The sequence below is a fragment of the Perca flavescens genome, chromosome 24 (assembly GCF_004354835.1).
Source record: "Perca flavescens isolate YP-PL-M2 chromosome 24, PFLA_1.0, whole genome shotgun sequence".
Lineage (NCBI taxonomy): Eukaryota > Metazoa > Chordata > Actinopteri > Perciformes > Percidae > Perca > Perca flavescens.
The window spans coordinates 18988932-19011965 of record NC_041354.1 but is presented as its reverse complement, the minus strand read 5'-3'; the positions used below and the strand labels follow the sequence as shown (position 1 = coordinate 19011965).

The 23034-nt window shown below is 43.8% G+C and overlaps 1 pseudogene; it reads right to left on the bottom strand.

Moving 5' to 3' along the window:
• Positions 1 to 7473, bottom strand: part of LOC114550689 (cyclin-dependent kinase 5 activator 2-like) — a 21050-nt pseudogene extending 13577 nt beyond the window's left edge.
• Between the last annotated feature and the right edge of the window lie 15561 nt (positions 7474 to 23034).

Genomic DNA, 23034 nt, shown 5'->3' with positions numbered 1-23034 from the left:
GTATTTTTTAACACGAGTAAATTACAGTTAATCACACAGCCGGTAGACCTACCGGTACCGATAGAGCAGAGAGGCGGAGGACGGTTCGGTTCTCCGGGTTTGGCTGGGGAGACGTTAACCTAACGGCTTTAACGGCTCTAAAGGCTCTACCTACCAGCCGCTTTAACGGCTCTAACGGTTATAAGGGGATACGTCACCGAAACACCTTGCATTATTACATTTGAAAAAAAAAAAAAGCCAACAGCCTATCAGAATAAGCAATACTAAATTTAAAAAATACATTACACACACACACACAATAAGAATAATACTTTTTTGGGTTTTTTTTTTTTTTTGGAACTTTAAGGTATTTAACACGAGGAAATTACAGTTGAACACACAGCAGGTAGACCTACCGGTACCGATGGAGCGGAGAAGAGGAGGACTGTTCGGGCCTCCGGGTTTGGCTGGAGAGACGTTAACCTAACGGCTCTAGGCTATACCGGTATTAACCACTTTAACGGCTCTAACGGCTATAGGGGGTACGTCACCGGAAACACCTTGCATCGTTAGATTGAAAAGGCACTAAGGCCATACGTCACCGAAATACCTTGCATCATTACATTTCAAAAAAGCAACAGCCAATCAGAATAGGCCATACAAATTTAAAAATAAAGTGTAAATTATTAATAACAAATTGAACTATATAGCCTAATAAAGTATTAGTAAGTGAAGTTAAGATGGCGGAGGACCAGTTTTCTCCTTTCTGTAGAGGAACAGTAACTTAATGACGCTAATGCTGATTGAAATCTACCTGTTCACTCGGCGGTGAAAACACACTCTCTTTGAAGTCGACACAAACACAGAAAACTCACCGGAAACGTCTCCGTTTCTGTCTCCACGGTAACACCGACATATCTCCGTTAGTGTGTCCACAGTTCCATCAGGCAGAGGCTCCGTTTGATCCGAAAAATGGTAATTTAGGGAGCGAGAATGACCGGCACTGCAACACGTCCGTTAGGCTTCGCGGCTCTGAAGCTACAGCAGCAGGTAGGGGCGGGGCTATATAAAGGAAACTTACGGAAGCCCAGAGGGGGCGGGACCATCTACAGGTGAAGCAAAGTTTAATGAAAAGGATTTCAAAACGATTCCTAATTAATTATTTAACTCACTATTATTATTTTTTTTTGTAATAAATAATGAGATACTTCAAATAAATAAACTTGCATTTAAAGGGTAAAAATCCTGAAAATTATTGAATGTTTGGTAGTTTTGACCAAGTTAGAAGTTGGTTAAGTGATTTATGGAAAAAAAGCAGAAAACAATATTGAAATATGATTTAATATCAGTTTTTGTGTGCGTGTATATTTTTGCCACGAAGGTGTCCAATGTTAGTAAATTTGAGGAGGGCCCAAGGGTTAAATAATGTGGTTTAATAATATATATTATATGTATTATATTAGGTATTTAATGAGTTCATTTTTTCTTTTTAATTTTAAACTAGTTTCTTAGTCACAAAGAGCTTTACACCAAACAGAAAACAAAGAAAGAGGTAGAAACACTATTCATAATAATAATAATAACCATAATAATTATTAATGGTAATAATACAGTTAAACTTAATAATACTTACATTACCTAACCATTTTAGACTTTATAAAAATGTATTTCACTTATATCTTACATAAGTATTAATCCAGACACACACACTTATTGCAAAATATGATCATTTATTTCAAAAACTGCAAATGTTAAAATACAGAAATGTATTTAAAGTTAAAACCATGTAAGTTCCAAAAGATGTAGTTAAAATAACAATGTGCATTACATGTTCAGCATTAATGTCAGTTATCAACAGAACTAACTATAGAACTATAGAAGTATAGAAGTATAGAAGAGAACTATAGAACTATAGAAGTATAGAAGATAACTATATAAGTATAGAAGTATAGAAGAGAACTATAGAACTACAGAAGAGAACTATAGAAGTATTCTTCTGTTGTGTCTGCAAAATGTCATGTTTACTTCCTCTACACCAGGGGGATGTAACTATGTACATTTACTATAGTACAGTGAACGTAGGTACTAAAGTACACATTCAAGGTAATTGTACTTTGAGTATTTACAAGCTATGCAACATATCAAGACTTTGTCACAAACACTGGCTGCTTAGAGACCCCCGGGAGACTTGATGTTGAATGTTTGTGATGAACTGAAGGATTCAGTGTATTCCTTTATGTGTTGACAAACTTCTCCTAAATAACATAAATAAAGTCTTTAAAAATCCTCTTGGATAAGCTGTCAAATGCATTGTCACAAAGCTGAAAACAGATACATGGTTCTACAGGACAGCCACGCTACAAACCTACATTACTGTAGAATGAGAGGGGGAAACACCACAGCAGGGGGAATGAGAGGGAGAAACACCAGAGCAGGGGGAATGAGAGGGAGAAACACCAGAGAAGGTGAAATGAGAGGGGGGAACACCAGAGCAGGGGGAATGAGAGGGAGAAACACCAGAGCAGGGGAAATGAGAGGGGGGAACACCAGAGCAGGGGGAATGAGAGGGAGAAACGCCAGAGCAGGGGGAATGAGAGGGGGAACACCAGAGCAGGGGGAATGAGAGGGAGAAACACCAGAGCAGGGGGAATGAGAGGGGGAACACCAGAGCAGGGGGAAACGTAGCAGTGTAAATACTGTGGTCTCCTCTTTTCTTCTCTCTTAACGATCCAGATCATTGATGCTGTTTCCTCCATTGTTCTCTTTCTCCTCCTCCTTCTCTCTCTCCTGCTTCTCTTTCATTTCATCTTTCTCCCTCTCCCCCTCTTTCTCCTCCCTCTCTTTCATCCTCTCTTTCTCTTGCTTCTCTCTCTCTCGTCCCTCTTTTTTTCAGATCCTGAAACACCTCTGTGAAGAAGTGCGGCTCAGCGTTGATCCGCAGCATGTCGGCACTCAGCCGGTCGATCAGCTGCAGCGCTCCCTCCTAGAATGCATCGCGGCTGGACTCCCAGGATTCATCGGGGCTGGACTCCCAGGATGCATTGTGGCTGGACTCCCAGGATGCATTGTGGCTGGCCTCCAGCAGGAAGGGTTTGAGTGGGTAGGAGATCTCGCTGCCCAGGTACGAGTAGCTCAGGTAGAGACAGGTGAGGAAGACGGAGTGCAGCTCCTGCTCCGAAGACGTGTCCTCGTCTACTGCTGCCCGGCACAGCAGGTACACAAAGACTAGACTGGCAGGACTGGTGAAGACCTGGTCCTACAGGGGGACAGACAGGTTAGAGACACAGCAGCTACACAAAGACCAGACTGGCAGGACTGGTGAAGACCTGGTCCTACAGGGGGACAGACAGGTTAGAGACAGACAGATTAGAGACACAGAAGGTACACAAAGACCAGACTGGCAGGACTGATGAAGACCTGGTCCTACAGGGGGACAGACAGGTTAGAGACAGACAGGTTAGAGACACAGCAGGTACACAAAGACCAGACTGGCAGGACTGGTGAAGACCTGGTCCTACAGGGGGACAGACAGATTAGAGACACAGCAGGTACACAAAGACCAGACTGGCAGGACTGGTGAAGACCTGGTCCTACAGGGGGACAGACAGATTAGAGACACAGACAGGTACACAAAGACCAGACTGGCAGGACCTGTTGAAGACCTGGGGCCTCATGTATAGACATTGCGTACGCACGAAAAGCTTGCATACGCTGTTTTTTACAGACACTTTGTGATGTATAAAACATTAACTAGACGTGAGAATGTGTGGGCCGTCTGCAAAGTCTTTTCTTTCTCTGTAACGTGACGAATTCTAAATGAAAAATGCCGAAAATCACCAAACATTACAAAATAAAGTTTCCACTTCACTTACTGGCATACGTCTGTGACATCGTCTATGAAAAAACATTTTATCCACGAATACTCCATTAAAGTTTGATAATTTATGTGGATAAAGGATAATGTTTCACATCTTCCACACAACTAACGGTTTAATTTGCAGGCTACTTAACCTCTTAAACATGAGGACAGGAAATTAATGAAAAATCCACTTAGAAAATACTTTCCTCTGTGTTTCCCATAGATGAAATATCTCCTCACTGTGCAACAAAAAGATTGGCATTGAAAATCCAATAGTGCCTGTGATTCTGTAGTTGCTGAGGCTCAGACATCCATGGTGCACAGGAGGTGGGATGCATGGATCCATCTCCCCAGGAACAAATGCTGTGTCAGTGGGGCAAACTCATGTGATATGTGTAATTGATCCTGTGTATGATTTTTAGGCTATTAAGTGAACAAAGTGTACACGGTCCACCAAACACTGGGCTGTCTTGACTGTCTTAATTCTGCACATTTTTATGTTACTGTAGTCCTATTTACTATTTCATTATTTCATCCATGTGTGGCGCAGTGGATCCGTACGCACTGTCACCTGCTGTGGAGACGCTGGCCTCACTAACCTCTCCTCCTCTGAGTCGGGTCTCCATCACGCTGAACTCAGTTTCACTGAGCCTACTAACACGTAGAAAATCAATGGCATTACATCAGTGAGTTCAAACTTCTTATTGAGCCTCATTTATGAAACGTGCATACGACCTAAAACAGGCGTACGCCGATTCTTACGCAAAGCTCGGCATTTATCAATTTGGACGTGAGCGTAGGCTGCGATAAAATCTCACGTCTGGTCTGAACTCGTGTACGCAAGTTTTGGAGTCAGTGTGGACTTGCGGTGCAGCATATAATCAGTTTAACAGGAGGAGAAGTCATCAGTTGATCACTTATCAGCAATGTCAGATCTGGCTCTTTTAGAAGACCTCTATGAGCCGGTACAACAGTACACACGTACGCGCACGTGCCACAGTGGAATGCTCCATCGGATTGTTTAAGGGCTGATGGCTTGCATCAGCGGGGGAGGACCCTATACACAGCAGAAAAAGTCTGCAACATTGTTTTAGCCTGTGGTGTTCTGCACAACATCTCGCAGGAAAACACGGTGCCATAAATGTAAGCTACTGATGGAGCCAGATGACCCGATGCCCAGAGAGCAGTCTCCAGCACAGCCCCAACTGGGGGCTATACCAAGGAGACAGGATATTCTTATTCCTCCCTTTCAAAAGGTAACCTATAGTGTTGTGTGGCAATGATATTCAATACAGGAAACATGACGATGCACAACATTTTTATTTATTATTCAGGTTTTCATTTCTCTGTCGTGAATGATTTATTTCTGCCATTGATCGAGTTATTTCGGCTTGTTTTCCCAGCCCCTCTGCTGTCAGGAGACAGGGTCAAAGTGGTGGTCCAGCACGGGGGGGCGGAGGACACGCACTCTCCCTCAGCTGTTGCCTCGTTCAGACTCATGAAAAGAAAATGAGTAAAATAAAAGACACTGCATAAACTCCGCTACTGTGTGTTTATTCAAATATAGGTACACCATGAAGCCATTTACTACATCATCCATATTATTAATAAACATATTAACAAAGTGATGGTGATACCTACCTTGTTTAGAAACATTACCAATAATATTTAATATATTATATAAACCTTTAATATTGATTTTAGAAAGAGCTTAAGCTGTACATTGTATTTATAAAGTCTTCAGTTGGTTTGTGGTTATTTGGATTAAACAGATCTATATTAAAATCCACACAAAAGAACAAGACCTTTTGTTTTAACATTGTGAACATTTCGTCCATCCACCCCTTGAATAGTTCAATATTGGAACCTGGTGCTCTATAAATACAGCTAACAATTACATTATTCTCTATTCGTCAGGACCTGTCGGCCTCGGGTTGGGTATCCATGCCTTAACACAAACAGGTTAGAGACAAACAGGATAGAGACATACAGACAGGGAGAGACAGACAGGATAGAGACACACAGACAGGTTAGAGACAAACAGGATAGAGACACACAGCCAGGGAGAGACGGACAAGATAGAGACATACAGACAGGGAGAGACAGACAGGATAGAGACACACAGACAGGTTAGAGACAAACAGGATAGAGACACACAGACAGGGAGAGAGAGACAGAATAGAGAAATACAGACAGGGAGAGACAGACAGGACACAGAGATGTTAACACTTTGGCTACGTTAAACGCGTAATTTATGCGACCATTTAGCAGAGCGATGTGCTGCTGAATGTATCTTTTAACCGTCTCCACCTACATCGCCACACGGCATAGGATTGTGTGAGTCAGAGCGAGACTGAGAGCTTTTCTTTGGGATTGTTGTTATTTCAGTTTTTGGAGCCGGCACAGAGCTGTGAAACATCAACCTACTGTCAGCTGTTTTCAGAGGAATCAATTAATAGCAAAAACTCTCCAAACCAAACGTTACCTGACGTTAAGTTGTTTCCTGTATATTGGTAGTTTCATTTAAAGAAATATAGACACATTTCTGTGTGAAAGGGCAGCACGCACCTTGCATAATAGATATAAATCTTTGTTTACGCTTGCTACACGCTGCTCTCTTCCCAGTGTCTCCAGTTTCATAGATTATAGTGGAAACGTAGCGTTTGAGCATCCGCTTTGTATATGTTGACGTGCAATGTAGCCGGCCCGTTCAGATAGAAAAACGTATTCATTTGCGATGATTCGTGAGTTAACTGTGGACAATCATGCCATTAATCATGATTAAATGTTTTAAATGATTGACTGACAGCCCTTATACAAATTCATATGAGGCCAATGAAATGTCTCCAACACTACCGACTCCTACTCTAAATAACGAGAGAAACACACAGACCAATGGAACAGACACACGGACCTGCCAGCCTTGGACCAGCAGCGCTCTGTCTCCATTTCTGAACCACAAGACGATCTGATTGGACGACAGCTCCTTCAGTTTGACACAACAGCAACACAGGAAGTCAGAGAGACAACGAACTAGCTCGTCTGTAGATGCCTGGAGAGGAGACAAGGAGAGAGGAGACAAGGAGAGCAGAGGACATTCATGACAGCACTGTTATATAAATATAACCGTATACACTGTAAATTGAACTGTACACTGTAGTGTTAAGTAAGTACTTGTGATGATACGGCTTAGTGCAGACTGCCATATTCCCACTGCTGATGCTATGACTGTTTGAAATGATCCTGATGACAATATTTGTAATGTAGTGAGGAATGGAATGTGAACGCTGAGTCAGAGATATGTCATCTTTGATTTCTTCCAGTAACTAATATTGCACGACTGCTTATCTGTAATGCATAATGATTTCCTGTTCACTCAACTGAAAAAGTGTGATCCTTGTTCAGCTTGTCTCCTTGGCCTATGTCTTCGTCTTTCTCAGATTACTGTTGCCATTTCACCTGGAGGCATATGCCAGGAAACCCTCTTCCTGGTTTACACCTGCTTTTAAGAGGCAGAGAATTTTCAATGCAAAAGAGAGGCGCGCTTTCATGGGCGTTTTTTGTACATACCATGGAATACATAATTAGGCGCACTTCACGCTTCCCCCTCCCACCTCTTTATGGGAAATTCCCATTTTCCCCCTTCCCCACCCGCCATCTTGGGGATAAATAGCCTGTTTGTGTATTTCCTCGAGTAGCCATTTTTGCCTTGCGCTATAAACTACAAAGAGCTTTAAATCTTGCGGTGTTTCATCCGCCATCTTGCTCTTGCGTGGCTTAGATACCCATGTAATCTCTTTACCTTTCCCCTCTTTCTCTCTCACACACACACACCTTTTATATATATATATATATATATATATATATATATATATATATATATATATATATATATATAGTGAATTAGAGGGCTGAAATGAGGTCAGTTCAAAGATGTGTGTAACCCGTTAGAAAGAATAAACAATATTGTAGTCTCTGTAACTCTGTGCCAGTACATCACACATTAATGTATTAACGTTTCCTAAGAAACTACAGGGTATCAGCTTTATAAAGAGGTCAAGCATTTGATTAAGCCAGTACTTTTTCTGTGGTGCTGCATATCAGGCAGTGACTCACATTAGGACAATCCACCCCCTACATGCGCTGATAGCCTGACTCCGCCCTCCTACATACTTGCGCTCAATTTTCATTTTCCTTCAGGTTTGTGGTATATTCGTGGGTTTTCTCTGGCCAAATCTTTACCTGTCCAATCAGTGTGTGTATATATATATATATAAATAAAAACCTCAACAAGATGAGAAATGATCGGACCAAATTGTAGCCGACAGTGCCTAACCGACACGCTCGCAAATAGCACATCTGTCCAAGTTTCAACTTTCCAGAACCGCATTCAGCATCTCGGTATAATTGGGTTTAACAATGCGATTCAGCGAGGGGAATATATATCAATACCTAAATACCTAAACTCTTTAACAGATGGAATAATTGCAGGTAAAGCAGTTTATTTAGTTTTTATAGCCTTATTCAGAGGCAGTAAAGCAGATTTTGACCAATTAACTTTAAATCCTGAAAGCGCTCCAAACTTGTCTAATATCGTTAAAAGATGAAGGGTATAATGTAGTGGGTCTTCAAGGAATACCTAGGATATAGTGCCAGATGATGTTTGCTTTTAACAGTAATAGGTTTTATAACGATGAAAGTCGAATCATCTGTGCCAAGGGTTCAAGTGAGAGTGCAAAGAGGCTTGGGCTTAAAGGAGAATTCCGGCCAATTTTTACGTTAATCTTGATCGCTATAGCTACGCGAGTACTTTCGATAGAAAAAACCCCGACCCGAATCAGTGCAGGTAACACTGAGAAGCTGCAGCTACGTACTACAAGCGTCCCCTGAGCTAAAACGGCCGTGCTCGGGGCAAGTTTTAGAGTGCCTTTGTGCCTCTTAACAGACACAATATGCAATTAATATGTCTGTGCCACATGAACAGGGCCCTTACGTGTCAACAAGATGCGTTTTCAACTCAGACATTGTTTAAATTCACCTACCCTGGTCCCTGTCTCGATCCTGCCAGTAGCTAGCTTGCCCTGCTAGCTGATAGCCGTTAGCTGCTAGCTGCCGTTTGGTGAGTGTATTCCGACAGGCTTCTGTGATAATCATCCCAAAAACAATCCACGGAGCGGTGGTGGTGTGGCTATGTCCTCCAGAGGACAGGTCATGTCATGTCTTGAAGTGTATTCCCCCCTAAAAAAAACAATAGTGCGGTAGTAGCTGTTAGCTGCTAGCTTCCCTCCGGTGAGTGTGTACAGCCAGATAGCTGTTAGCCGTTAGCTGCTAGCTGCCGTCCGGAGAGTGTATTCAGCCAGGCATCTGTGCTAATCATCCCAATAAAAAAATCCGGGGCGCCCGGTGGGTTGGTGGATATCCTGCATAGGACAGATCATGCCTTTGCAGCGAAAGGTTTAGATTATTTCCCCCTCAAAATAGGTAATTGAGCACTGTAGTGGTTATGACCATATCAGTGACTATCCTATGTAACTACATGGAAACGGGATAAACGATGTCTGTGGCTTGCACAGTAATAGCGTTACTGAAGCCTAGCTGTTGCATGGCGCGGTCTCCTGGGAATTCAGTTGCAGCAGAAAAAGGTAAACAGTAATTTGCAGATTGGAGCGTAGTGTGTGTGAAGAGTGAAAAGCGGAGTTGTTTATAACGGAAGAAGCTTGGAGTATGAAGAATATAGCAGATATAACCACACGGATAAGCCTTTTGCGTTTGATGGTCATCCTTATTTATTCGAACCAGAGTATACAGACGAAGAACTAGCCTCAAGAGTTGGAAAGAACGAGACTGACAGACAGAGGGGAAACAGGCAGATGAACTTGCTGCTCCAAGCACAAGTTAAAGGTAGCCTTCAGTAACTGGGGGACATAGCCACACCACCGGGCGCTCCGTGGATTGTTATTGGGATGATTAGCACAGATGCCTGGCTGAATACACTCACCGGACGGCAGCTAGCAGCTAACGGCTAACAGCTATCTGGCTGTACACACTCACCGGAGGGCAGCTAGCAGCTAACAGCTACTACAGCACTATTGTTTTTTTTTAGGGGGGAATACACTTCAAGACGTGACATGACCTGTCCTCTGGAGGACATAGCCACACCACCACCGCTCCGTGGATTGTTTTTGGGATGATTATCACAGAAGCCTGTCTGAATACACTCACCAAATGGCAGCTAGCAGCTAACGGCTATCAGCTAGCAGGGCAAGCTAGCTACTGGCAGGATCGAGACAGGGACCAGGGTAGGTGAATTTAAACAATGTCTGAGTTGAAAACGCATCTTGTTGACACGTAAGGGCCCTGTTCATGTGGCACAGACATATTAATTGCATATTGTGTCTGTTAAGAGGCACAAAGGCACTCTAAAACTTGCCCCGAGCACTGCCGTTTTAGCTCAGGGGACGCTTGTAGTACGTAGCTGCAGCTTCTCCGTGTTACCTGCACTGATTTGGGTCGGGGTTTTTTCTATCGAAAGTACTCGCGTAGCTATAGCGATCAAGATTAACGTAAAAATTGGCCGGAATTCTCCTTTAAAAGGACATCCCTGGCGAGACAATCTCAATATTGGGAATAAGATGGAGCAGAGATTACCTGTAAGCACCATCGCTGAGGGGTTTGCATATAGCACCTTAATTAATTTTATGAAGCCCTCGCCAAAGCCCATCACCTCCAAAACTAACCATTCAAGGCAGTCGAACGCCTTCATTGCATCAAGTGATAATACAGCTAACAGGGCTTTAACATCCACCGAAGCCTCAATCACATGTATCAGCCGTCAGACATTATCAGAGGCTAGGTGCGACTTTATGAAGCCAATCTGGTCACAGTGCACCAGTGATGGAATATAAAACTGCAGGCGACGGGAGAGTACCTTGGCATAGATTTTAATGTCAGCATTCAGAAGACTGAGGGGCCTATAGTTACCACATTCAGTTGAATCTTTGTGTTTCTTAAGAAGTGAGGAAATGACTGCAATATTCATGCCTTTAGAGAAAGTGCCCTTCTCTACTGAAAAATGTATCATAGCAAAAAGTAGTGGGCCTAGGAGGTCCCAGAAAGCTAAGTATAGCTCTAGTGGTACACAGTCAAGGCATGCAATGGACAGCGGCCTTGAGCTCTTCAAGTGAGATCGGCCTGGCCAGATCATTTGCGTCATCATCAGCAAGGCGAGGCATGTTCAGATGAGCTAGAAAGTTTCCACATTTGCTCTTGTAAGAGGATACCTCAGATTTGTAAAGGTTGGAGTAAGAACTACGAAAAGTGTCATTAATTTGTGCAGGGTCAGTGGTGACAGCTCCAGTCTGCAATTTAATTGAGGGAATGTCAGAGAATTGTTCAATCTAATTTTCATGGATAAAAGATGGCTGGGTCTAGATCCGTGAAAGTAGTATCGTTGCCTGGTCCTGTGGATAAAAAATTCTGATTGCTGCTTAAGAATATTGTTAATTTCTTCTTAACCACTTTATGTTGCAGAACTGTGTCTTCTGAATAATTGGCCGATAATGTGTTTTCTAAATTTTCATAGGTATTTTCCAGTTCTTGTAATTTAGATTGTTGAGCTTTACATTGATTAGAGGCAAATAATATAGCTTTACTCCTAATGAAACCCTTGATCGAATCCCACTGTATCCTAGGGTCGTCAACCGAGCTGACATAAAAATCTAAAAACTCTGAGTTTCTCCACAAACTGCTTCTTAAATGCCTCCTGCTTCAGCAGAGTGGTGTGGAAACGCCATCGCTGTGCACGTGAAGATATACAGCTAAACACCACCGTACAGAACATGGCTTTATGATCAAAGAGGGCTATAGGTAGTAAATTAACATGTTGTAAGTCTCGGAAGAGCTTCGGGGACGCAAATAAATTGTCAATTCTAGTGGAGGACTTGTGAAGAGGTGTAGTCTTTCACAGATGGGTTGGTTACGTGCCACATATCTGTGAGCCCAAGGCCATTTGCCCAAGCCTGTAATGCAAAGGACGCCAATTCCTGGTCCCTAGTCTCCGAACCGCCAGACCTATCTTCAGCTGGATTCCAAACTGCATTAAAATCCCCCCCAACTATGAATAAGTATTCAGATAACTCCAGCATAATATTAGTCATGTCACTATAAAAACCCCTATCAAAACAATTTGGTTTGCCACGGAGCCCGGCCGGGCACAGCCCGAACAAGCTACGTGGCTCCCATCTCTCCAGCCCATGGGCCCACCACCTGTGGGAGGAACCGTTGGGGTTGGGTGCGATGCCACATGGGTGGCAGTGAAGGTCAGGGGCCTCGACGGACCAGACCCGGGCGGCAGACGCTGGCTCTGGGGACGTGGAACGTCACCTCTCTGTGGGGAAGGAGCCGGAACTGGTGCGGGAGGTGGAGCGCTACGGTTAGATCTGGTGGGGCTTACCTCACGCACAGTCTTGGTTCTGGAACCATACTCCTGGATAGGGGTTGGACTCTTTTCTTCTCCGGAGTTGCCCAGGGTGTGAGGCGCCCGGGCGGGTGTGGGGATACTCACAAGCCCCGGCTGAGCGCCGCTGTGTTGGAGTTTACCCGGTGGACGAGAGGGTCGCCTCCCCACGCCTGCGGGTTGTGGGGGGGAAACTCTGACTGTTGTTTGTGCATATGCACCAAACAGGAGTTCGGAGTATTCGGCCTTCTTGGAGGCCTTGACTGGAGTCCTGCATGGGGCTCCAGTGGGGGACTCCATTGTTCTGCTGGGGACTTCAACGCACATGTGGGCAATGATGGAGACACCTGAGAGGCGTGATTGGGAGGAACGGCCTCCCTGATCTAAACCAGAGTGGTTGTTTGTTGTTGGACTTCTGTGCTAGTCATGGATTGTCTATAACGAACACCATGTTCGAACATAGGGATGCTCATAAGTGTACCTGGTACCAGAGCACCCTAGGCCGAAGGTCAATGATCGATTTCATAATCGTTTCATCTGATCTGAGGCCGTATGTTTTGGACACTCGGGTGAAGAGAGGGGCAGAGCTGTCAACCGATCACCATCTGGTGGTGAGTTGGGTCAGAGGGTGGGGGAAGACTCTGGACAGACCTGGTAAGCCCAAACGTGTAGTGCGGGTAAATTGGGAACGTCTGGAGGAGGCCCCTGTCCAACAGACTTTCAACTCACACCTCCGGCGGAGCTTTTCGTGCATCTCTGTGGAGGCTGGGGGCATTGAACCCGAGTGGACAATGTTCAAAGTTTCCATTGCTGAAGCTGCGGCGAGGAGCTGTGGTCTTAGGGTCTTAGGTGCCTCAAGGGGCGGTAACCCACGAACACCGTGGTGGACACCGGTGGTCAGGGAAGCCGTCCGACTGAAGAAGGAATCTTTCCGGGATATGTTATCCCGGAGGACTCCGGAGGCAGTTGCAGGGTACCGAAGGGCCCGAAGGGCTGCAGCCTCTGCCGTGAAAGAGGCAAAGCAGCGGGTGTGGGAGAAGACATGGAGAAGGACTTTCGGTCGGCACCAAAGGGCTTCTGGAAAACTGTTCGCCACCTCAGGAGGGGGAAGCGGGGAACCATCCAAGCTGTGTACAGTAAGGATGGGACACTGTTGACCTCAACTGAGGAGGTAATAGGGCGGTGGAAGGAGCACTTTGAGGAACTCCTGAATCCGACTAATACGCCCTCTATGTTAGAGGCAGAGCTGGAGGATAATGGGGGATTGTCGTCGATTTCCCGGGCGGAAGTCACTGATGTAGTCAAACAACTACACAGTGGCAAAGCCCCGGGGATTGATGAGATCCGTCCAGAAATGCTCAAGGCTCTGGGTGTGGAGGGGCTGTCCTGGTTGACACGCCTCTTCAACATTGCGTGGAAGTCTGGGACGGTGCCAAAGTAGAGGCAGACTGGGGTGGTGGTTCCCCTTTTTAAAAAGGGGGACCAGAGGGTGTGTGCCAATTATAGGGGTATCACACTTCTCAGCCTCCCTGGTAAAGTCTACTCCAAGGTGCTGGAAAGGAGGGTTCGGCCGATAGTCGAACCTCGGGTTGAGGAGGAACAATGCGGATTCCGTCCTGGTCATGGAACAACGGACCAGCTCTTCACTCGCAAGGATCCTGGAGGGAGCCTGGGAGTATGCCCAACCGGTCTACATGTGTTTTGTGGATTTGGAGAAGGCGTATGACCGGGTCCCCCGGGAGATACTGTGGGAGGTGCTGCGGGAGTATGGGGTGAGGGGGTCTCTACTCAGGGCCATCCAATCTCTGTATGACCAAAGTGAGAGCTGTATCCGGGTTCTCGGTAGTAAGTCGGACTCGTTTCAGGTGAGGGTTGGCCTCCGCCAGGGCTGCGCTTTGTCACCAATCCTGTTTGTAATATTTATGGACAGGATATCGAGGCGTAGTCGGGGTGGGGAGGGGTTGCAGTTTGGTGGTCTGGGGATCTCATTGCTGCTCTTTGCAGATGATGTGGTCCTGATGGCATCATCGGCCTGCGACCTTCAGCACTCACTGGATCGGTTCGCAACCGAGTGTGAAGCGGTTGGGATGAGGATCAGCACCTCTAAATCTGAGGCCATGGTTCTCAGCAGGAAACCGATGGAATGCCTTCTCCAGGTAGGGAATAAGTCCTTACCCAAAGTGAAGGAGTTCAAGTACCTTGGGGTTTTGTTCGCGAGTGAGGGGACAATGGAGCGGGAGATTGGTCGGAGAATCGCCGCAGCAGGTGCGGTATTGCATTCAATCTATCGCACCGTTGTGACAAAAAGAGAGCTTAGCCAGAAGGCAAAGCTCTCGATCTACCGGTCAGTTTTCGTTCCTACCCTCACCTATGGTCATGAAGGCTGGGTCATGACCGAAAGAACGAGATCCTGGGTACAAGCGGCTGAAATGGGTTTCCTCAGGAGGGTGGCTGGCGTCTCCCTTAGAGATAGGGTGAGAAGCTCAGTCATCCGTGAGGAGCTCGGAGTAGAGCCGCTGCTCCTTTGCGTCGAAAGGAGCCAGTTGAGGTGGTTCGGGCATCTGGTAAGGATGCCCCCTGGGCGCCTCCCTAGGGAGGTGTTCCAGGCACGTCCAGCTGGGAGGAGGCCTCGGGGAAGACCCAGGACTAGGTGGAGGGATATATCTCCAACCTGGCCTGGGAACGCCTCGGGATCCCCCAGTCGGAGCTGGTTAATGTTGCTCGGGAAAGGGAAGTTTGGGGTCCCCTGCTGGAGCTGCTCCCCCCGCGACCCGACACCGGATAAGCGGACGAAGATGGATGGATGGATGGACATGTGATGAATGCATGAACCGCCATTTCCAGAGTTATCGGGGTGAGAAAGCCTTTGATTTTAGACAGTAAACGAAGTATGAGATATGTTTATCAAATTTTAAGGACTGGTCCACGAAAACACCCAAGTTTCACACTCCTGCAGATTTAAAAGTAGAAAGACTCCAAGTCTAGGCTTCTACACTGGGACCTTTCACTCAGGCTGAAAACAATGACCTCAGTCTTATCATTTAAATAGAGGAAATTTTGAGCCAGCCATGCCTTCACCTCCTCTAAGCATAGCAGGATAATAAACTCAAATCAGTGGGCTGGGGCTTCAGTGGGGGCAGACTACTGGAAAGGATACCCTATCTCCCTAGTCTGGGGTGGGGGCAACAATACAAACACTACAACAAAACATGTACAAAAGAGTCCCAGTGCCTACTTGCATGCAACGTGAGCAAGGTTCCAACATTGTGCCAAGCCGCCCACCTTTGGAAACCCAGGCCACACCAAAAAAAGCATGGGAACAAAAGAAAGACTCTCCTGAAACAAAGAATAAAAAATGAACAAAAACAAACGACGCCATTAGTAACTAAACAATCTCAGAACATACACTCAAGCAAAATAACAGAAATATATTCAAAATGTTATTAAACATGTAGATTTTAATGGGAGGGAAGTGCGATGCCAATGCACACATCGGTTTGAATTATGTTTTTATATATTTTATTTGCTCTCACGATCACTTCCACTGCCAGGGTTGCAACTGAAATAATAGGCTAAAGCAACGGCAGTTTATGGAAAGCACAAATGTAATTATGGTCAGATCTTGGTCCTGACTGATAGGGAAGATATTGATAAGATTTGGATTTACACATATACAGCGTCACCGTCAGTGTATTGCGTTTTGCCTGCAAAACCATGACTGTGTTCTTCATATTTATGTAGAATTATAATTTGCTCTTCTTATGTTAAAATATGCGGCTCTGGTAGATGTAACTGATCTAACCCTAACCCTGTGGGAAGAAAACCATCCCCTTTAAGAAGCACAGACCTGAGGAGTGTAGGGCCGTTGAAGAAGAAAACCATCCCCTTTAAGAAGCACAGGCCTTCTGGAGATGGAACGGCACACACGCTTTACCAATCAGAATCAAAATGGGATGTTGAATCATTAAAATCTGTCCATTATCTTGTAAAATAGTCCCATTTTTAAAGGCTGTGGAAAGTGAACCTGCTTTCCTGCAATGAGACCACTAGATGTTGCTGTTCACCAAGGATACCCCCCCATCATGTTCAAGCTAACTGACTGCAGGAGGCTTTTCTCTTTAGGTCTCCTCACAAAAAAATGAAACAGGCCAGAAATATTCAATGAAACAAGATGAGCCACTTTTACGAGTGTTGTGTATTGTAAGCATATACTCTTAACAGAGTTTTGTAGATGAACTGTAATATTATCATGCAGGAGACTGCCAGTTCCATGAAATCCACTTCAGATTATTGACCTTTTCAAAGCTAAATATGCATTTGAATTAAAGACCAATTTACCAAGCTAAACACATGAACAAAGGTGGCTCTCCCAGCTGCTTGATCATATCTAATGATTACTATTATTACTATCCCATAAATGGACAGAGTAAGGATGAACATGATACTTTTGTTGAGGGCATGTTTTTGTATCTTTTACAATCATCAACACAAAGATGACTTTGTGTCTCTGAGACATTCTCCAGACTTTTCTTTCTGACTCATAATTCAGTTCAATTCAATTCAATTCAATTTTCAATTCAATTTTATTTATAGTATCAAATCATAACAGAGTTATCTCGAGACACTTTACAGATAGAGTGGGTCTAGACTACACTCTATAATTTACAAAGCCCCAACAATTACAGTAATTCCCTCAAGAGCAAGCATTAGCAGTAGCTATTGCGACAGTGGCGAGGAAAAACTCCCTTTTAGGAAGAAACCTCGGCAGACCCAGACTCTTGGTAGGCGGTGTCTGACGGGGCCGGTTGGGGGTGTGATGAACAGTGGCGATAATAGTCACATTAAAGATAGTGGAACAGTGACTTTGAAGGTAGTCGTTGTAGTTCATGTCACAGCAGGGCACATCGTGTCATACTGAGTAGTGCAGTCTCCTATACCGGATCCTGACTACTCTGTGCGTATGAACATCACAGCAGGATGTTGCGGGATGAAACGTGGCGCTGCAGAGCACGGGTGGGTGTAGCAGACGCAGCAGGACGCGGCCGGGCGTTGAAGGGAAGAAACATAAGGACTCCGGGGAGTAAACTCCCCAGAGCTAGGTTAGTAACAAGCAGTTCTGGAACAGGATGCATACAAAAGGAAACAAATGAAAACATTGATGAGAGGCTGTACTGGCCTGCCTACCTCTACTCTCACTATATTATTGATTATATGATAAACAAATCTGATGACTACAAAGAGAAGCAGGTGGCCGGGTTAGGCGGACGCTGCAACTCCTCACTTCTTAACTATAAGCTTTATCAAAGAGGAGAGTTTTCAGTTTACTCTTAAATGTGGTGACGGTGTCTGCCCCCCGAACCCAGACTGGGAGCTGGTTCCACAGGAGAGGAGCCTGGTAGCTGAAGGCTCTGGCTCCCAGTCTACTTTTAGAGACTCTAGGAACCACAAGTAACTCTGCATTCTGGGAGCGCAGTGCTCTAGTGGGACAATAAGGTACTAAGAGCTGTTCTAGATATGATGGTGCTTGACCATTTAGGGCTTTGTAGGTCAGGAGAAGGACTTTAAAGTCAATCCTGAGTTTCACAGGAAGCCAATGCAGAGTAGCTAAAACAGGAGAAATATGATCCCTTTTCTTAGTTCTCGTCAGAACACGTGCTGCAGCATTCTGGATCAGCTGGAGAGTCTTAAGGGACTTAATTGAGCAACCTGACAGTAGGGAATTACAATAGTCCAGCCTGGAAGTAACGAATGCATGGACTAGTTTTTCAGCATCATTTTGAGACAGGATATTCCTAATTTTTGCCATGTTACGAAGATGAAAAAAGGCTGTTATAATGTGGCAGAACATTTTATTAAAGGGGTGATAGAATGCAAAACCAATTTTACCTTGTCATAGTTGATTAATGACAGTTTAATGGATAACTAGGACATACATAGAACCTCTAAATCCCATTGACACATCTTTCCTCTGCAAATCTTTGAATTTGAAACTGGCTCTGAAAACGGGCAAATCTCAACAAGCCACCTAGTTGACGTCAACTTGCGGCTCCTCCTCATTTGGCTCTAGTCTCTCTCTTTGTCACGCCCTAACATTTACATAGGCTACACAACTGACCTGAGATCAGTTAGTCTTCTGAATCTAGGTCGGGCAGATCTCAGAAATTGTATACATTGTTCATCTGCTATTTTACCATTAAATTCACTTCTGAGACTTTTTTAAAGAGAAATCAACTATGCAAAGGTCAAATATGGGCCGTTTTATGAAAAGTGATGTCTAATTGCAAATTAACTAATTGCAGCGGCCGTCGCTGCCTGTGTAGCTGCCTCGCCGCCTGGCCTGCCTTCCTTCACAGACCCCGGCCTGCTGTGAGATAGATTGAGGTCCATCAGGGCTGGCAGCCCACAGCACTCCATACCCGCGCAAAGTCACAGTTTTGTGGGTTAATGGACTACCAAACGCCACTGCCTGGACAGAGCTCCAGGGCCTGCAGCTCCCCTCTTCCTGCTAAATGCCAGGTGTGTGTGAGTGACAGTGTGATCAGCGAGCTTGTTACACCAGCAATCTCTTACCACAGGTTCCAGTTAATCTTATAATGTGTGTAATTATAATGTGTTGAGTTATTTAAACAAACGATCGGTGAAATAAAGGCCTCTTGTCCGCGAGTCTCATTGATAGAGCCTGCGGCTGGATGGAGCTAGCTCTATTAATGAGAGCTAGCTAGCCTCCTCTTAGAATTCCTCTGAAATTCACAAAGAATTAAAACATTTGAAATCGCACACGATTGTTAGCTTTATAAGACCTTGGGGTAGAGGTTATATAAGTGGCGTGATGAAATTCAAACTGTAAATATACTCAAATTACACCAAAAATGAAACTACCTATCCGTGATTTGTAGCTACACATAGCTAGGATTGAAGGGACAGTCACACCTAATGAAACCCTTACAGTTCACAAATATTCATTAACTTGAAATCGGACACCGTTGTTAGCTTTATAAGACCTTTAGGTAGATGTTGTATAAGTGGCGTGACAAAATACAAACTGTAAATATACTCGAATTACGACGAAAATGAAGCTAACTAGTCGCAATCTGTACACATATGATTGAAGGGACAGTCGCAGGTAATGAAACCCCTAGCTAGTGTTCACAAAAATTCATTAAATTGAAATCTGACACCATTGTTAGCTTTGTAAGAACTTGGGATAGCTGTGATATAAGTACCGTGATGAAATTCAAACTGTAAATATAGCTACTGTAGTTATGTTGAAAGTGTAGCTAGCTAGCAGCAATCTTTTCCCATTGTATTGAATGGGACACATAGCTAGCTAGCTGCTCCTCCTAACAAAACACCTGACATTCATAAAAATGCCTTACATTGAAAACGGACACAACTTTAGCTTTGTAAGACCTTGGGGTAGCTGTGCTATAAGTGCCGTGACGAAATTCCAACTGTAAATATATTATAGTTATGCCAGCAGCCGGCCGCGGAGCCCGGGTGCAGTAATCCACAAAGGGTGACTTTGCCCTGGGTATGGAGCCCAGCAGGCTGCCGCTTTCTCGTCAGACTGTGTGGAGCTCCTAAAGTCCGACACGTCTTACCAAATTTGCAATTAGCCATACATTTTCGTAAAACGGCCCATATTTGAGCTTTATATAGTTGATTTCTCGCATAAAAAAGTCTCAGAAGTGAATTTGGTAATGAAACATTGCAGTGTTTGGAATATGAGATTCTGTTGCTTCTCTAATGTGTGTGTATGGGGGATTCGCTCAACCAATTAGCGCGCATCTCTAATGTGTGTGTATGGGGGATTCGCTCAACTAATCAGCGCGCATCTGATCTAAATATTCATGAGCATACCATATTTGGAAGAAAAGCTCTTGTTACAAATAGGTCCAAAACACAGGGATACATAAGGGCCAATAAAATATCAACCAGGCCATTTACAGCCCAACCAATGTTACATACCCCATTAGGAGACCATAAGGAACAGTGTGAAATACCCTATATAATCATTCTATCACCCCTTTAATGAAGATATGTTAGCTAGGAATGAATCCCATATTCTATAATTTTCAACTCAATGTAAACGGCAGCCAGCCCCTATCATCTACCATGGCCAACACGATGTCTGCTTTTATTGTGTCAACAGTGCTGGAAGAAGTATTCAGATCCTGTACTGCAGTAAAAGTAATAAAACCACACGGTAAATATACTTTGTTACAGTAAAAGTCCTGCATTGAAAATGTTCCTTCAGTTAAATGTGTAAGTATCATCAGGAAAATGTTGTTAAAGTATTAAAACATTTTGGAAAGTGTAAAGGATCCAAACAGTTGTGTGTTTAAAGTGATGGTTCGGAGTAATTTCACCCTAGGGTCCTTTGCACCATGACCTCGAGCCAAACACCCCCCCAGAAGCTTTTTTCACCTGGGTCGAACATTGGGAGAGTTAGCGTAGAGTAGCGTTATCAGCTGAATAGCTTAGCGCAGGGGCTAATGGAACCGAAGTGTCTCTTAACATTACCCCACTAATAATGCCCGAAATGATACCAAACGTCTACAGTAGTACAAATAGGTTATACACTCATAAAACGATGGATTGGAAAATTTGTAAGTATACCAGAAGTTTATAAAACTAGCCTGCTGGCTTCTGCTCTCTGCTGTTTTTGCTGCTGCTGCTGCCGGCAGTAAGACGAGTGCTTAAGGCCGTCTACAAATTACTACACCGAAAAGAGATGCAAAAAAAATATTTTTTCATTTAACTTATTTTTTAAAGTGCTGTAGAATAACTAGCAGGAGACAAGTTATAATTGAGGTAAGTTTGGAGACATTACCTTATTTAATCATTAAATTAATAAATATTTTTGTTGCATCTCTTTTCGGTGTAGTAATTTGTAGACGGCCCTAAGCACTCTTACTGCCCGGTAGTAACAGCAGCAGCAGCAGCAGCAGCAGCAGCAGCAGAGAGCAGAAGCCAGCAGGCAAGTGTTCATAAACTTCTGGTGTACTTACAAATTTTCCAATCCATCGTTTTATGAGTGTATAACCTATTTGTACTAGTGTAGAAGTTTGGTATCATTTCGGGCATTATTAGTGGGGTAATGTTAAGAGACACTTTGGATCCATTAGCCCCTGCGCTAAGCTATTCAGCTGATAATGCTACTCTACGCTAACTCTCCCAATGTTCGACCCAGGTGAAAAAAGCTTCTGGGGGTGGTTTGGCTCGAGGTCATGGTGCAAAGGACCCTAGGGTGAAATTACTCCGAACCATCACTTTAATGTTATTCACACACAGACACAGATACACACACACACACACAGTTGTGTGTTTAATGGTCTCATCATCTCAGCTGGACTTGTAGCCGTTATATTGTTGGCTAGTTTACTTTAGAATCAAACATCAGATTTTATAAACTCCATGTGTTTTGTGTGCAGGAATCTTAATGTGTAAACTAACTAGTAGCTAAAGCTGTAACAGATTAATGTAATGGAGTAACTAAAGTAACTAGTAACTAAAGCTGTAACAGATGAATGTAATGGAGTAACTAAAGTAATTAGTAACTAAAGCTGTAATAGATAAATGTAGTTGAGTAAAAAGTACAATATTGCTCTCTGAAATGTAGCAGAGTAGAAGTAGAAAGTGGCATGAAAAGTACCTCAACATCTGGACTGAAGTACTTTACTGCAGTAAATTGACTTGGTTAAGCCATAAAACTATGATATTTAAACATACAGTAACTTTTATGTGATGGTCACTGCTAAACAAAAATCAAAGTCTATGGAACTTCATGAATGAACAGAAGTCCCAGAAAACACATTTAGTGTGCTGAAACACTGCAGTATGATCTGGACATGACATTAATATACAGCATGCGAGGTTATTGGATGGGCATATTCCAGGGTAAACAAAGACAAATCATGGACAAAAAAACTGGACAAATGTCTCAACTTTACCAACAGGTTGTGTGTTTTTGGTCCAGTTTCTCCTCATAATGTTTTTAAAAATATATATAATTTAAATCTGGACTCAAAAGATTTCTGTTTAGATTTGTGGCTTTAATGGTTACATAACTAAGTCTTAATCTGTAACTAGCTTTGTTTTCATTGTCTTTTAAAACATTATTTTATATTGTTAATATTGCTACTTTTATCCTTTTCTCTAGTTTTTTATCATTTTCCTGTACTTGTAATTTAACATTCCTTTATTGTATTTTTTGTGTACTTAAGTCACCCTAGTCTATATCTTTCATGTTTCCCTTCCAGGATTGCTCCGGTGATGCAGGAAATTCCGCTGGATGTATGTATTTTCCATTTCCTTCTGCTTTCTTTGTGTTGGAATTTTAAATTCGGTGGATTTGTGAGGACTATGGTTAGCTGCTCCTCAGATCTCTGCAGGGTAAATCCAGACAGCTAGCTAGACTATCTGTCCAAGCTGAGTTTTCTCTCGCAAGTATTTTACAGTGGCTCTGTGTAGAGTTTAGCACCGCCCATGACGATTCTGATTGATTTAAAGAAATGCCAAAATAAACCAGAGCACGTTTTCCTCCCATCTCCGAATGCTGTGTGGAATAGCCAGACCCTCCTTCTGCACGCTTTGGAGGAGGGCAAAGCGAGACTAAACTCACCCTAACTCCTGTAAATCACTGTGAACTGCTTCATGTCTAAAGGCTGCTATAGAAATAAAACTGCCCTGCCTTTATAAAAAGAAAGAAAACTGATAAAACAAATCAGATGAACAGGAA